The sequence below is a fragment of the Heterodontus francisci genome, chromosome 13 (assembly GCF_036365525.1).
Source record: "Heterodontus francisci isolate sHetFra1 chromosome 13, sHetFra1.hap1, whole genome shotgun sequence".
In the NCBI taxonomy this organism is placed as follows: domain Eukaryota; kingdom Metazoa; phylum Chordata; class Chondrichthyes; order Heterodontiformes; family Heterodontidae; genus Heterodontus; species Heterodontus francisci.
The window spans coordinates 117,281,323-117,296,316 of NC_090383.1; the positions used below are offsets into that span (position 1 = coordinate 117,281,323).

The 14,994-nt window shown below is 46.0% G+C and overlaps 1 protein-coding gene across 1 annotated transcript in view; it reads left to right on the top strand.

Annotated features, from left to right (window-relative positions):
• Positions 1-14,994, top strand: part of aig1 (androgen-induced 1 (H. sapiens)) — a 121,297-nt gene that overhangs the window by 32,361 nt on the left and 73,942 nt on the right. The window lies entirely within an intron of this gene.

A 14,994-nucleotide genomic window follows, 5' to 3' on the forward strand; every position in this document is an offset into this window, starting at 1 on the left:
TTTGTTCAGAGAAAATTGCATTCATTTTGTTTTTTCATAAAAGAATAATGAGACCAATGAAGTGGAAAATTGACCAGGTGTTTTCAGTATGCAGAATATGTATTGTGTAAAAAGGAATCGTGAAAACAAGCTGCACTGAAGATTTCCAGGCCTCTGTGATTTGAGGCATATAGGCCAATTTAAACTCGGTCTGCCCATCCAATGGGAATGGGGCTGTAGCAGTCCTAAAAGGAGAAGGGGGGGGTGGGGGCTTCACTTCTGGCCCCGTGCCCCTCTCCAATTTTGCCGGTTGCCAATTTGCCCAGGGCATTTCCAGATGCCCGCCAGAAGTCAGTGCGGGAGCCTCATTAAATTATGCGAACCAGGGTCTTGTGATGTGCCTAGGGCCTCAATTGCAATTTTGAGGTACAAATGTGTGGGAGTGTGTACTGTAGGAGGTGCTGATCAACCCAACCAACAGTCCTTAGAGGGTCTGCTGGAGGCCGCTCACCAAACAGCCCAGGAAGTATCGACTTTTTCTTTTGGTGGGGTTATAGGAGCAGGAGTTACTCTCCTAAGCCACCCCCACCCCACTCAAAAAATCTGGGTCACTGCCAGTCTATCCTCCCAATCCCGTCCCACCCGGATCCTTCCTTCTATTGAAAAAATGTAACATCTCCGAAGACCCAAATTTAGGAGGATTGGCAAAAGAACCACTGGGGAGATGAGAAGATTTTTTTTTTATGCAGTGAGTTGTTGTGATCTGGTTGCGTTGCCTGAAAGGGTGGTGGAAGCAGATTCAATAGTAACTTTCTAAAGAGAATTGGATGTATGGTTGAAGGGGGAAAAAAAATCACAGGGCTAAGGGGAGAGAGCAGGGGAGAGGGATTAATTAGATACCTCTTTCAGAGAACTGGCACAGGCACAATGGGCCGAATGGCCTCCTTCTATCCTGTATGGTTCTCACAAGGAATGTAGGATTGTGGTAATGATGTTTAATGATTTAGGGAAACAACCTATACCTATGCATAAATGGAGCACATTAACAAAAATAACTCATTGCCTCTTCGTGTATCAACTGAACATAGGGCAGGAATTTGGGTTTTGGGTCGGGATCCCAACGTCGGGGCCAAATGAGGGTCCCGACCCCTCACTGTGTCGGGAACAGTCACTCGGCAGTCACTTATCCTGAATTGGCCAATTAGTGACGAGAGGGCATGCTTGCTGTCAAATTAAGGATGGTGGATGGGCTCTCAAAGCTGGAGCCTGCAGTTCAGGTAAGGGAGAGAGAGGGGGCCTCCATGAGGCACCCTTTCAGCAACTTAAAAAAATTTCAGCCAACATCGCGGAGGCAGAGCCCCTCCACAAGGCAGCCTGCGGTCGCAGTTGTAGCCAGGAAAGTGAGGAAGGCCTCAAAGCACAGGCACCCTGGTTTGCTGCTGGGAGGCCTCCTCCAGGCAGCTGGTGTAGCTCTCGATGTCTCAGAGGACCTGCAGGCCGATAGGTAAATTCCAGTCAGCCTCTGATAATTGGCCTTAATTGGCCATAAACTTACCTTAATTGGCTACCCTTCCCTTGTGGGCAGGTAGCTCTTCCATCCCCAATCCTGCCTCCAGGAAACTGGCCTGGGCACGATGGTTCTGGCAAACCAGCACACCAGCAGTAGCGCAAATGTATGTGCCCACTTGCCTCATCCATTCTAAGCGAAAATTCTGGCCATAAAGTATATATTTAACAGGTCATCATTCATGCATCAAACATCGAGCACAGAGTAAACCACAAGGTCAAAAGATCCTTGGGGGTGCATAATGAAGTGAGCCCCTCTATCCTATACAATCAGCTACTCTTTTTGCCCCACGTTTCGAAGGATTCACTTAGTTGCGAAGTTGTTCTATGTACAAAGAACTTCACAATTTCTCATATTCTTTCCCAGTTCAATCCATGCACTGTCAAATGTCTGGTGTCCAGGTTTTGTAGTAAGATTGAAAGGACTGGTCTGAGTCAGGCTATCTGTGCCTTTCTTCCAAACGGGCCCATCTGTTCTTCCATCTCTGCTTTAAATGCTGTTTCCAGTGGTGAAACCACATTTGTCATAGGAACAACTATCTTTATTGCCAACAGTGAGGTGGTGGATGGTGGGAGTACTATACTGTCCAACACCCCACTTTGTATTCTGGTGCTAGAGTGCAGTGTGTGTAGCCAGGTGTGAACAGTTAAGGCCACAAGGTCTAATAATTTAAGTTAGCACATATTTTGAGATCAAGGAGAGCTTGAGAGCTGAATACTTTCTTTTTAGATGGATAGCTGCTTGTAAATCATCCGGAAGATCGCACTCGATAAAGCATAGGCCATTTAAGACTGAGACGAGGAGGAATTTCTGCACTCCGAAGGTGGTGAACCTTAGGAATTCTCTACCCCAGAGAGCTCAATCATTGAGCATGTTCAAGACAGAAATCGATAGATTTCTGGATTCTAGTGACATCAAGGGATATGGGGATTGCTTGGGAAAGTGGCGTAGTGGTAGATGATCAGCCCTGACCTAACTGAACGGTGGAGCAGGCTCGATGGGCTAAATGGCCATCTCCTGCTCCTATGTTCCTATGATGTCACGCCACTTGCTCTTTTGGGTCCCCGACCTGGAATGCATCCTGATGGCAGGATCAGCAGAATAGTGGCAAGTAAAAAAATGACTGCCTTTCTGGGGGAACTTTTCCCAGCCCCTTGGAGGTGTGTTTGGAGGCAGGAGTTCCCGGGAAAATTTTAAAGTGTGCATCCAGTTGGCTCCCTGATGTTGTCCTGTCCCCAGCCACTTACCCCAGGGGTGGGCCACATGTCTGGACAGCAACCCACCCAGCAATGGCGGGGAGCCAATTGAGGCCATTATCGCACCAATTAACCTGCATTTTCTAGGGCATTGAAGTTTGTCCGAGGTGCATGGGTCCCTTGCTGTGTCTGTAGCTCGTTTCCTCACAGGAAGCAAGAGTGCAGTGGGAGATCAGAGCAAAGTGAAATGAATATGCAGAGTTATCTTTAAATAAGCATATAGGTTTCATTCAGCACATCGGCAGTCACATGCTTTCAAGTGGAAGCGTTTCTCCTGTCGATGGATCCATCTGATAGCTCAGGGTGCCGGGATTTGTCATTCGGTTCCATCATCAGTATCGTGCCTTCATCTGATGGCACCCTCTCCCTCTCTGTTCACCTGCGCAGCGCACATCATTCTTAAATAAAATGAAAAAGTGCTGCAAATACTCAGCAAGTCTGGCAGTATCTGTGGAGAGAGAATTAGAGCATTCTCAACGCTGCTTCCTGCCACTCTTCCCTTCTGATTGACCCTCCAGTGCGTGCCCGGCGTCCCAAATATTGGATGATGCTCCCGGAGACGCTTCTTCATTGGCCACTTCTGGGAAAATCACACCTGATGTCCCACCACTTGCTCTTCTGAGTTTCCCGACCCGGAATTCATCCTGATTGCAGGATCGGCACACAAGCAGCAAAATTCAGTTTTCTGTGCCTGTAAAGTTGATTTTTAATTGCAATTATAAACATAAGACAATACTGGGAGAGTAGGTCCTGAGAACCACAAGTGTTGGTATGGTCAGTGACAGAATGATAGCCACACGTCAATGTCAAGCCTAATTCTTTTTGAAAATTTGCAAATAAAGTGATTGAGCTGTGACTTCATGGCTGGACAGTGAGAGTGATAGAGAGGAGCTAGCAATTTGTCCAATGTTACAACTGCAGTCAATCCTGAATGTTTTGTGTTGGTGATCTGTAACAATAGAATGATGGAGTCACAGAGCTGACTTTGACAGAAATCTCTCTTCTCCTGTTGACTCCCATGACAGCAGGAGTATAAAGTCCAAATTTCCAGCCTGGGGCAAGGTTTGCCTCTCTTGCACACTTCTGTTACCCATTATTACTGAAGATATTTCGGTCTGAATTTCATTTTCACCTTGAGCACTGTCCATGAGGCACTGATTTTTGTGTTTGACAGCTTGAAGTGTTGATTAAAGGTCAAGATTGCTGCAGCAAAATTTTTTCAGCAGAAGAAAGGGCAAAGGCACAATTTTTCTTGTTTCAAGAAGGAAGCACGAAGCCGCCCAGCCTATGAGATAATTTCTGTCTAATTTCTCTGTCTCTATGTGTGGCCACAGACACCTCACTTGTCTGTCAAGTGTTGTATCCCCTTATTGCTTTGGCCTTGATATTAACCCCCACTCCACCATGATGAATGAGAAAGGGTTGGGCGGTGGGATTAAAAAGTGAAATATGCGTAACGTAACCCCAACCTGACACACAGGCACTCTCTAGATAACAGGACGTCATGGCGGGATACTTAATTAACATAACTATGCTGCAGTTGTGAGCTCGATTTGATATTGACTGCTGAGGGGTTGGGATCCCTTGGTAGTGAACAGGGAGATGGCAGCTTCCTGCTTCACAAGCTAAGTGACTCTTTCAGCAGCCCTTGTGGGTCAGGAGGAGCAGGAGTGCTCTCCCCCTCCCCCTGTCCCCCTCAAGAAAGCCTTCAGCCTCCCCAAAGCCTGATTTCAGACCTCTGCCAGTCCTCTTCATCACAGATTCTCTCCCCTCTTCCAGTCGCTGACTCTTTCTCCCAGTTACGGGCTCTCTCCCCTCTCCCAGTCATGGGCTGTCTCCTCACTCCCAGATTCCCTCCGCTCTTCCGCAGTTTCACGTGGAGTGGGGAGGGGGCAGGAGGTATGTTTATCAGCGTGGGGAGGCGGTGGCGGACGGGGTCAAATAAACGTCAAGAGTGTAGGGGATAGTGGGAAGGGTTGTACTTTAAATTTTGCGCAGTTTGTGGGGGGAAGGTCAGATGGTAAAGGTACGTGTTTTGCGGGGGAAGAGGGCAAATAGTTAATGTAATTGTCATTGGGGAGACTGGGAGTGGGGCAAAAGAAATGTATTTATTTAATTCCCTCCCCTCTCCCAATCGCGGGCTCTCTCCCTGCTCCTGCTCACAACTTTCTCCCTCCTCCTGCTCGTGGCCTTTTCTCCCCACTCCTGATCACATAAGCTGCTGCTCAAATTAATTTTCATGACTGTCCTCATTAGTGCTGAATGCTTTAAGAATACTCTTCACCCATTAGTTTTCAATGTGAATGCTGCATTCACCTTTCAATCAGGGTGTGAAACTTTGCATTGAAGTGAAAGTGAAAGCACATCTGTACTCCACCCAAGGATCCAGTATTTCTCCACCAATTAAAGGAAACATCACTAAATATATATTACTTCATGCATGAATTAAGTAGCTGTTCTCCTTGCCCCATTGAGTTCTGTGATATTGTGTTTTGGAACCTGAGGAATGATGATAGAAAGTGTTTTCTCTCTTCCTCTGACCCATATAATTTTAAATTGTTGGTTTTGAGCTAGTTCTACAGTTGTCTACAAAATAAAAATGATAAAGGGAGTGCGTTTGTTCTCAGTACTGGAGCAGTGGAGGGAGTTCCGAGACAAAGGAGGGGTGTAACCGAAGGAGTGTTCTTTGAACCAAAGTGACACCAATTTACCTTGTGGAGAGGGTGAATAGATAAGTGGGGGGATGATTTGAACTAATATGGCAGGGTGGGGGTGAGAGTCTAAGGGCTGGATATTAGCTTGGAGGCAGGAGGAAGCCAGGGAGCTTCAGAAAACCCAGAGGTTTGGGTTTCCTGATAGAGACCTGGAACTCACTGCCTGAAAGGGTGGTAGAGATAGAAACCCACCACATTTAAAAAGTATTTGGATGTCTACATGAAGAGCCGTGATCTGTAGGACTGAGGAGGTAGTGCAGGAAGGTGGGATTAAGCTGGGTAGCTTTTTGTCAACCGGACGGGCATGATGATCTGAATGGCCTCATTCTGCTTTGTAGGGCTGGATTTTAAGATCGGCGGCAAGCTCAGAAAACGGCGGCCCGCCCGAGCAGGCCGCATGCCAAAGAGCCGCCGCAAACTTAAGTGTGGCAGCCCACGCCCCTCCCCCCACCCGCCCCGAATCACATGGAGGGGATGGGATGTCCATCCCTGGCAATGGTGTCAGCTGCCTATGTGCAGGCGTGACGCCATTTCTAAAGGGCAGTCAGCCTTGCTGGCTTATTTTAATATTTAAAGACATATTCAATAAAATTAGATAAATACATTTCTTTTGCCCCTCTCCCACCCCCACAATAACAAATACATTAACTATTTGCCCTTTCCCCCCCCCCCCACAAAACACGTACCTTTACCATCTGACCTTCCCCCCAAAACTGCACAAAGTTTTAAGTACAGCCCTTCCTACCATCCCCTACACCCATGACGTTTATTTGACCCCGTCGGCCACCTCACCCCCGCACTGATAAACTTACCTTCTCCCCCCTCCCATCAGTGTTGCGCTTCATTTCCCCAGATGGGGATGCAATGGCGCTGGAGTGTCGGCTGTCCCGACGAAGATCGTGGCGGGCCCTCAACATCTGAGGTAAGTATATGTAAATGCATTAATTTTATTAATTTGACTATGGTGATTGTTGCCCCATTGCCGAGCGGCGTGGGAGCTGCCACGATGCCTTGCCACCGCCAGGAGGATCGGGCCAAGCCCTGCAGGCGTTGCGGTCCGTGGCGGGACTCATCCGTAGCCATCTTCAGGGCTCCCCGTCGCCATGGATCACGACATCGAGGGCTGCTTAAAATCCAGCCTGTAAATTTTCTATGATTTCCTACTGCAGAAGGCAGCAACTGAGCTGTGCCGAGAGCAGTTAGGTCTAATGAGGAGTTTGGTGGGGGGGATGGTGGGTGGGCGGGAGAGATCGTAAAGGGGCAATAGTGGGCTGGGGAGGTGTCTGATGGCAGAGTGGGAGCAGATGGTGGTTGAGTGTGCACCATCTATAAGATGCACTCCAGCAACTCGCCAAGGCTCCTTCCAAATCCGTGACCTCTACCACCTAGAAGGTCAATGACAGCCGGCGCATGGGAACACCGCCACCTGCAACATCCCCTCCAAGTCACTCGCCATCCTGCATGGGAATATTGAGGGAGACAAAACAGCGAACTACAGACCTGTTAGTCTAACATCAGTCGCAGGGAAAATGCTAGAATCTGCAATAAAGGATATGACAACAGGAAACTTAGAAAATAATGGTCGGATTAGGCAGAGTCAACATGGATTTATGAAAGGGAAGTCATGTTTAACAAACCTGTTGCAGTTTTTTGAGAATGTAACTAGCAGAATAGATAAGGGGGACCTGGTGGATGTGGTATATTTAGATTTTCAGAAAGCTTTTGATAAGGTCCCACAAAAGATGTTGGTAAACTACATTAGAGCACATGGAATTGAGGGTAATATGGATTGAGGGTAATATTGTAATATGGAGGGTAGCATGGATTGAGAACTGGTTAACAGGCAGGAAACAGAGAGTAGGAATAAATGGGTCATTTTTGGATTGGCAGGCTGTGACGAATGGGGTACCGTAAGGATCAGTGTTTGGGCCCCAGCTATTCACAATCTATATCAATGATTTGGATTTGGGTTAAAATGTAATATTTCCAAGTTTGCAGATGACACAAAACTAGGTGGAAGTGTGAGTTGTGAGGAGAATGCAAAGATGCTTCAAGGGGAATTCGGAGAGGCTACGCGAGTGGGGAAAAATTTGGCAGATTATCCACTGAGGTTATCCACTTTGGTCGGGAAAACAAAATACAGAGTATTTCTTAAATGGTGAGAGGCTGGGAAGTGTGGAATTTCAAAGGGACTTGGGTGTCTTTGTCCATGAGTCACTGAAAGCAAACATGCAGGTACAGCAAGCAATTAAGGAGGCAAATGTAATATTAGCCTTCATTACAAGAAGATTTGAATGTAGGAGTAAAGATGTCTTACTACAATTATATAGAGCCTGGAGCATTGTGTGCAGTTTTGGTCTCCTTACCGAAGGAAGGATATACTTGCCATAGAGGGAGTGCAATGGAGGTTCAGCATACTAATTCCTGGGATGGAGGGGACACAGTCTCAGAATAAGGGGCAGGCCATTTAGGACTGAGATGAGGAGGAATTTATTCACTCAGAGGGTGGTGAATCTTTGGAATTCTCTGCCCCGGAGGGCTGTGGAGGCTCAGTCATTCAGTGTGTTCAAGACAGAAATCAATAGATTTCTACACATTAAAAACATCAAGGGTTATGGGGATAGTGCAGGAAAATGGTATTAAAGTAAAAAATCGGCTATGATCTCATTGAATGGCGGAGTGGGCTCGAAGGGCTGAATGGCCTACTCCTGCTCCTATTTCTTATGTTCTTGTGATCCTCCACTGTCGCTGGATCAAAATCCTGGAACTCCCTTCCTAACAGCACTGTGTGTGTACCTACACCTGCAGCAGTTCAAGAAGGCGGCTCACCACCACCTTCTCAAGGGAAATAAAGTCTGGCCTCACCAGCAATGCTGACATTCCATGAATTAATAGAAAAAGAAAGTCTGATCGCGAAGGCGAGGAGAACAGACGTATCGTGGAGGGTGGGATGGGGGGCACGTTTACAAGGTATTTTAAAATAAATAACCCTTCTCTTGTGAGCGGATTGGTCGCCCGCCCCCTTGTCCCGCCTCTGTTAAAACAGTAAGTGGGCGGGTTCAAGCCGGGTTGGGTTCCTGTTTCAGATTTTTAATTTTTTAACCTCTCACCTGACCCAAACCCACTTGATTTCGGGGTTTAAAATTTGCTCCTTAGTGTGAGAAGAGAGGCGGAGCAGGATTAATAAATCATGTTGGAATTAGGAGCTACAGGTTTGGCTGGGATAATAAGTTAGAAAATATTATCAGAGGAGAAAGAGTTTATGGGATAGTGAGCGATAAAAACACTGTTGTAGAAAGGGCAAGAGATATCAAAAGCTTGTGTTGACTACCATGAATGGCTAGTGCCCTTGGCAGCACTTAGCTAACACAATGCCAATAGTCTAATTGAGGAAATGAGGGGAATATTTATCAATGTGGGCAGAAGTGAGTTCACTGCTCATAAAACTGGCAGCAAAGGAATCATCCTTATGTTATCTGTGATGGGAGTCACCCAAATTATTGCTTTAGTTTGTTGCATGTCCTCTTTGCCATCCTTATGTGTTTTGCAAGTGTTTGGGGTCGTACTCTATTGGCCGAGGCATACAGTATTAGAGCAGGGAAGTTCAACTAGAACTGTATAAAACACTAGTTAGGCCACAGCTAGAGTACTGTGTACAGTTCTGGTCATAGCATTACAGGAAGGATGCGATTCTACTAGAGAGGGTGCAGAGGAGATTAATGAGAATGTTGTCAAGAATAGAGAATTTTAGATATGAGGAGAGATTGGATGGGTTGGGGATGTTTTCTTTGGATCAGAGGAGGCTGAGGGGAGATTTAATTGAGGTGTTTAAAGTTATGAGGGGCTGAGATAGAGTGGACAGGAAGGACCTATTTCCCTTAACTGAGAGGACAATAACCAGGGGGCATAGATTTAAAGTAGTTGATAGAAGAATTAGAGGGGAGTTGAGGAGTAATATTTTTCACACAGAGGATGGTGGGGGTCTGGAGCTCACTGCCTGCAAGGGAGGCAGAGATTAAAAGCTCCCATCGTATTTGAAAATTACTTGGATGTGCACTTGAGGTATTGTAACCGACAGGGCTACAGACCAAGAGCTGGAAGGTGGGATTAGACTGGATAGCTGTTTTTCAGTCAGCACGGACATGATGGACCGAATAGCCTCCTTCTGTGCCGTAAATCTTTTTATATTTCTATATTGCTGCGTTTAATGTTACCAGCACCTACATATATATATATATAGAGCCCTTTCCTATCCTGAGTGGCGTGAAACAGGGCTGTGTTCTCGCACCCACACTTTTTGGGATTTTCTTCTCCCTGCTGCTTTCACATGCGTTCAAGTCCTCTGAAGAAGGAATTTTCCTCCAGACAAGATCAGGGGGCAGGTTGTTCAACCTTGCCCGCCTAAGAGCGAAGTCCGAAGTACGGAAAGTCCTCATCAGGGAACTCCTCTTTGCTGACGATGCTGCTTTAACATCTCACACTGAAGAGTGCCTGCAGAGTCTCATCGACAGGTTTGCGGCTGCCTGCAATGAATTTGGCCTAACCATCAGCCTCAAGAAAACGAACATCATGGGACAGGACATCAGAAATGTTCCATCCATCAATATTGGCGACCACGCTCTGGAAGTGGTTCTAGAGTTCACCTACCTAGGCTCAACTATCACCAGTAACCTGTCTCTAGATGCAGAAATTAACAAGCGCATGGGTAAGGCTTCCACTGCTATGTCCAGACTGGCCAAGAGAGTGTGGGAAAATGGCACACTGACACGGAACACAAAAGTCCGAGTGTATCAGGCCTGTGTCCTCAGTACCTTGCTCTATGGCAGTGAGGCCTGGACAACGTATGTCAGCCAAGAGCGACGTCTCAATTCATTCCATCTTCGCTGCCTCCGGAGAATACTTGGCATCAGGTGGCAGGACTGTATCTCCAACACAGAAGTCCTCGAGGCGGCCAATATCCCCAGCTTATACACACTACTGAGTCAGCGGCGCTTGAGATGGCTTGGCCACGTGAGCCGCATGGAAGATGGCAGGATCCCCAAAGACACATTGTACAGCGAGCTCGCCACTGGTATCAGACCCACTGGCCGTCCATGTCTCCGCTTTAAAGACGTCGGCAAATGCGACATGAAATCCTGTGACATTGATCACAAGTCGTGGGAGTCAGTTGCCAGCGTTCGCCAGAGCTGGCGGGCAGCCATAAAGGTGGGGCTAAATTGTGGCGAGTCGAAGAGACTTAGCAGTTGGCAGGAAAAAAGACAGAGGCGCAAGGGGAGAGCCAACTGTGTAACAGCCCCGACAATCAAATTTCTCTGAAGCACCTGTGGAAGAGCCTGTCTCTCTAGAATTGGCCTTTTTTGCCACTCCAGGCGCTGTTTCACAAACCACTGACCACCTCCAGGCGCTTATCCATTGTCTTTCGAGATAAGGAGGCCAAAGATATATATGCTAATTGGGTTTCAACTCAGAATTTTTGTGTGGATTTTAAGCTGATCGAGCTGAGATCGTTGATGGTACATAAAGAAACTACTTTTCTACTTTTTTCACCAGTCATCCCCAGAGCACTCAATAGACTGTTGGATGCAGAGAAAAGCTGCCTCCAATCAGCCACAGTAATGTGCTTTAATCCTAAATAGCAGAGTGTAAAAATGCCGGAAACACACAAGCCAGTGTTTCCTGCTTTAACCCTTGACAGCTCATGATTTCCCTCCCGTTAAATTCCTGTGGGCACAGAATTGCAGGCTGGTAAGCATAGAAATGGAAAAGAGCAAAGACTGACTAAGATAGTGACTGACCCCTTTACTTCAGTGTAAAGCTCCGGTTCACTGTCTGGCTCCACTATGCCATATCAATTTCCACTTAACAAACAAAAGGAAGATAAACTTCTATAGTGCCTTTCATGACTTCAGGACATCCCAAAGCACTTTACGGTCAATGAAGTACTTTTGATGTGTAGTAATTGTTGTAAGGTAGGAAATATGGCAGCCAGCAAGCTCCCATAAACAGCAATGTGCTAATGACCAGATAATTCTGCTTTTGTGATGCTAATTGAAGGACAAATATTGGCCAGGACACCGGGGAGAACTCCCTTGCTCTTCATCAATATAGTGCCATGGGTTTGACAGGGTAGACTCTGAGAGGTTGTTTCCCCTGGATGGGGAATCTAGAACATGAAGGCACAGTCTCAAGACAAGGGGTTGATCATTTAGGACTGAGATGAGGAGAAATTTCTCCACTCAGAGGGTTGTGAATCTTTGGAATTGTCTACCCAAGAAGGTTGTAGATGCTGCATTGTTGAGTATATTCAAGGCGGGATAGATCGATTTTTGATCTATCAGGAAATCAAGGGATATGGGGAGAAGGCTTGGAGTTGAGGCAGAAAATCAGCCATGACCATATTGAATGCTAGAGCAGACCCGAGGGGCCGAATGGTCTACTTCTGCTGCTATTTCTTATGTTCTTATGTATACATCCACCTGAGAGGACAGAAAGACAGTCAGTTTAACGTCTCATCCAAAAGATGGCACCTCTGACACTGTAGCAGTCAGTCAGGCAGGCCTGGATTTTGTGCTTGAGTATCTGGAGTGAGACTTGAATCCACAGATGTAACCTGCATCCATTGTTCAGACAACAACAGTGGGAAACATCATCGGAATGGATTAAATCAAGGTGTGGGTTCGTTGTCACATTTAAAGAAAAAATTGTGATATCAAGTAGTTCTGTATAAATATATTCTCTCCAGGCCTTTTGAAAAATGATGACCAATTCACCTGTGCCAAAGAATAGCAAAGCTGAGTATTTCAAACAGTGCAGCAGCTGATTTCCCCTCGATAATTTGATGTGCTGCCTGTACGCAATAACATCACCACTTGGAAAGTTTTGTTTTCAAATTCTGCATAGTTCAAATCTGTGCGTGTTCAGCAGAATTAGTCTTTCTAGTAGTTATCCTTATTACAGCAAGGCAAGCATCATTTGCTGACTCTATACTTTTAGTGGTCTTAAGAGTAACAGCATGTTGTAGGGACTAATTTATTACAAAGTGGCTTCAAATCTCTCCATGGCCTCATCCCTCCCTATCTCTGTAACCTTCTCCAACCCTATCATCCTCTAAGATTCCTACGCAACTCCAGTTCGAGCCTCTTGAACATCCCCAATTTTAATTGCTTCACCTTTGACGGCCATGCCTATAGCTGTCAAGTCACTAAGTTCTGGATTTTCTGTCCCTGAACTTCTCCACCTCTCTACCTCTCTCTCCTCCTTTAAGCCACCTACCTCTTTGACAAGCTTTTGGTCATTGGTCCTAATGTCTCATTATATGGCTCAGTGTTAAATGTTTGTTGAACCTTAGACATTCACCCCCTGCACCACCAGTGCACAGTGGCAGCAGTATGCACCATTTACAAGATGCATTGCAGCAACTTGCCAAGCCTCCTTCGACAGCACCTTCTAAACCCACGACCTGTACCACTGAGAAGGACAAGGGCAGCAGGCACATAGGAACACCATCACCTGAAAGTTCCCCTCCAATTTACACACCATCCTGACTTGCATCTGTATTCTCCTGTGAAGCGCCTTGGGATGTTTTACTATGCTAAAGGTGTGTCATGCACAGAAGGAGCCGTGATGAAATAAACAATCAAATGGAGGAATTATGAAGTTAAAAAATCAACTGTTAAAACTAAATCACAAGAACTTGGACACTTGAACTGCAGTCAAAATGGAAAATTAAATGGAAAAGGGCTACATGGCCCTTCTGTATTGGAAATCCAAAAATTCATCTGCAAGGATGGAGCTCATTAGTCTCGTCTGAAATAGGTCTGGGCAGAACCCCTTTGAAATTGAAAGAAGCTTTTGCATATTAATGACTTTTATTTATTTTATTTTGATTTATTTATTTAGAGATACAGCACTGAAACAGGCCCTTCGGCCCACCGAGTATGTACCAACCATCAACCACCCATTTATACTAATCCTACATTAATCCCATATCCCTATCACATCCCCCCTACCTATACTAGGGGCAATTTATAATGGCCAATTTACCTATCAACCTGCAAGTCTTTGGCTGTGGGAGGAAACCGGAGCACCCGGCGAAAATGCACGCGGTCACAGGGAGAACTTGCAAACTCCGCACAGGCAGTACCCAGAATTGAACCCGGGTCGCTGGAGCTGTGAGGCTGCGGTGCTAACCACTGCGCCACTGTGCCGCCGCACTGCGACATGAATGGACTAACAAAAGGATGCTGGAGACAGACTGACTCACAAGAAACCAAGATGAATAAGATGTGAAGCAGCAACATCATAACAGAATGAATCCCATTCAAACATCAAGCGATGGCCATAGCAGTGATATCCTGACCCATTGTGTGGTCACAACAGGGGAGATGGCCATGCATCTCCTAACAGAAACTCTAATATGATAGATTTTTACCTTAAAAAGGTAGTTCTCTGTAGAGAGAGCGGAGATCAAGCCAATATCACAAGAAGCTTGTCCATCCAAGAGCTGTGAGGGATTCAGCCAGGCAAGAGAAGAATCATGCTGAACAAGAACAGCCATCAAAGCAGAGATTGCACAAATTGACTTTGAGACTAACTATCTGTGATGGTAACAAACCACATACTACCAACTTCGGCCTGAATTATAACCACTAAAGATCTACAGCACCTCTGCAAGTTCAAGACTGCTAATAATTAGGCCTGCATCTTTTAAAAAAACTTTTCCTCCACATAAGACTCAATAATCTTCTGTAAACCACAAACACTGACCTCACTTTGGACTCTAAACTACCTTCTACCCTTTTCTTTCTATTTATTTCTTGTGTATGTGTATGTGGGTGAATGTGTGTCTGGGGGTGAGGTTGCACCCATTTTGGGAATTGTTTAAAAATAAATAGTTGTCTTTTTGATAACCTGCAAGAAAACCTGTCATTTGTCTGTTTATTTGACCTGAAAAACATTCAGGGGCTAATGCACCATTTTTAACAAAACACAATTGCATTCAGTTGGGAGGTGAACAGTGGGATCCACACACACCCCTTATCATGTGCCTTAACAGGTGCTATATAAATGGAGTACTGTGTACAGTTCTGGGCACCACACTATAGGAAGGATGTGACTGCACTGGAGAGGGTGCAGAGGAGATTCACCAGGATGTTGCCTGGGCTGGAGCATTTCAGCTATGAAGAGAGAGTGAAAAGGCTGGGGTTGCTTTCCTTAGAGCAGAGAAGGCTGAGGGGGGGACATGATTGAGGTATACAAAATTATGAGGGGCATTGATGGGTTAGATAGGAAGAGATTTTTTCCCTTAGCGGAGGGATCAATAACCAGGGGGCATAGATTTAAGGTAAAGGGAAGGAGGTTTAGAGGGGATTTGAGGAAAAAAAATTTCACCCAGAGGGTGGTTGGAATTTGGAACGCACTGCCTGAAGAGGTGGTAGAGACAGGAACCATCACAACATTTAAGTAGCATTTAGATGAG